Below are 2,399 nucleotides of genomic sequence, written 5' to 3'. Positions count from 1 at the left end.
AATAAATGGGTACCCATAAGTCTGGGTAACAGTTTTCATGGATTTTGTGAGCCATTATAGAGAATGAACAAATCCACTGAAGCAGTGAGCCTACTGGGGCTGGCAAGACAGAGTCGATGTGTGTAAACTCAGCTCTGGGTGGCTAGTGGTCAGGGAAAGCCTGCACAGGTACTTAATTAAGAGGGATAGAGTCATAGAAACTTCCCAGTGAGGTCAGCTTTTAGCTAAAGAACACACTGGTACACAAAATAAAGAACATCACCTGTGAGGACTGTGTTCCTTTAAAAAATTATCTGTTTGACACCAAAGAGTCAACAATTAGTGTAAAACAAAGTGAAAGGGAAGGGGGCATTGAATCATTTCTGACTCATATTGGACAGAATAGAACCGCCGCCTAGGGTTTCCTAAGCTGTCATCTTTACAGAGGCAGATCACAAGGTCTTTCTCCAACCTTTGGTTTATCAACCAAGTTTTCTTAATATGGCCCTTCTAGCGAGAATCTTTGTGACCCACACACATTGACTGAGTGGGACTATTCTAATAAAGTATATGCCATCTCAGTAGGTTTAAAGACGGACACTGAGAAAGAAAGAGCAAGAGTTGCAACACAGAAGACAGAGAGGGAGGTCTATAACAAGAGAGATAGCAAGAAGCAGTGGCATAGATATGGCGGCAGCAGAATCAGGAGAATAGCAAGAGATAGTGCTTGGCCCACCAAGCAAGAAAGGTGAGCACCTTCAGGCAAGAGGCTTGCTGGTAGAGTAGGGTGTTTCCGGGCACTAGGTGGAGCTAGGCTTGGCGACTCATGGAGCTAGAACTGAGCACCATAAGGCCAAGGTATACTGGAGAAGTGAGGTGTCTCTGGGCCCTTATTTACAGAGTTAAAGGAGCTTTGTAACACTTGCCCTAGCAAGGAAGAGGCCAGACTGAGGGGTAGAGGCCTGCACACTTGGCTGAAAAGAGGCTGTCCTGATTGAAGAGCTGTATACTGAGATTTTCTGAACATGAATTGTAACTGGTTACTTTCCTAATAACCCCCGTAATAGTGAGTATTTTGTTTATGAGTTAAGTGTGGCCATTGCAACAACATATCAAACTCAGCAGAGAAGTAGAGGGGACTGTGGGAAGGATGATTTGTGTCAGCACTGATAAAAAGGGATGGTGAGAAGAGGTATGTCTGACTTCTCCCTCATAGGAATTAGCCTTGGGCTGTTGATCTTGATTCTCCTTCCCCCTTGTGAAGTTAGAGGAGGTCAGACATCTCTACCATGCTGTTTTTACACAAGAGCTTAACTGCTGTGCCACCAGAGCTGCTTTACCACTGAAAGGGTTAATTATTGAAGGAGTGTGTGAGGAGAAGAGCAATGCATTAGTGTTCGGTACTATGGGATTGGAGCCCTGGTGGCACAATGGTTAAGAGCTCAGCTGCTAACTAGAAGTTCAGTAGTTGGAATCTACCAGCTGCTCCTTGGAAACTCCATGAGGCCATTGTACTAGGTCCTATAGGATTGCAACACACCTGAACTGACTTCACAGTGCATAACAACAACTACAACTATGGGATTGGGAGCTCTGGTGGTATAGTGGTTAAGCACTAGGCTGCCAACTAAAAGGTCAGTGGTTCAAACTCACCCAGTGGCTCTGAGGGAGAAAAGACCTGCCAATCTGCTCTCCAAATATTACAACATAGACAACTCTATGGGGCAGTTCTCCTCCATCACATGGGGTCACTTTGAGTAGGAATCAGCTCCATGGCACACAGCAACAACTAGGGGACCAAGGAAAAACAGGACAGAGGAATCCTGGGGAAAGCCTGACTTAGGAACAATGTGAATGGGGCTGAAAGAAGAGGTTTGATTGGCACTTAGAAGTCAGAATACCTGGAACAGGTGAGTGATTGGGGCAAGAAAAGAACAAAAGGTCTACATGGCCATGATGCCAAGGAATAGGCTCCATGTTCTTAAGAGAAGGCCAGGTGGGAAGGGCAGGGAACAATTATCCCCTGGGTGAAGGACTGCAGGTTGCTTTGCTAGGAAACGAGTCATTGATATGTAGAAACTTGACAGCCAGGCTTCTCACCTTGCTGATGAGCTGGCCCTCTTCCATGCTGCCTCCCCCAGCGCCAAATCCTGATCTTCTCAGACATATGCTCAGGTAGACTCTCAAACTTTGGGCACCCTTCCAGAATGTTGTGTCTACCTTCCCTCAGTGGTAGCCCAGCAAGCTATAAGGGTGCAGTGTAAGGGCAATCAACCCACCTTTTCTGTGGACTCCTTGGGCTCACCTATATTACCTTCAATAAATACTGAGCACCTACTGTGTTCTGTGGCGGCAGTGGTGGTTCAGTGATAGAATTCTTACCTTTTATGCTGGAAACCTGTTTTCAATTCCTAGGCAAT

The sequence above is a fragment of the Loxodonta africana genome, chromosome 11, assembly GCF_030014295.1.
Source record: "Loxodonta africana isolate mLoxAfr1 chromosome 11, mLoxAfr1.hap2, whole genome shotgun sequence".
Classification (NCBI taxonomy): Eukaryota; Metazoa; Chordata; class Mammalia; order Proboscidea; family Elephantidae; genus Loxodonta; species Loxodonta africana.
This window is presented reverse-complemented; position numbering follows the sequence as displayed.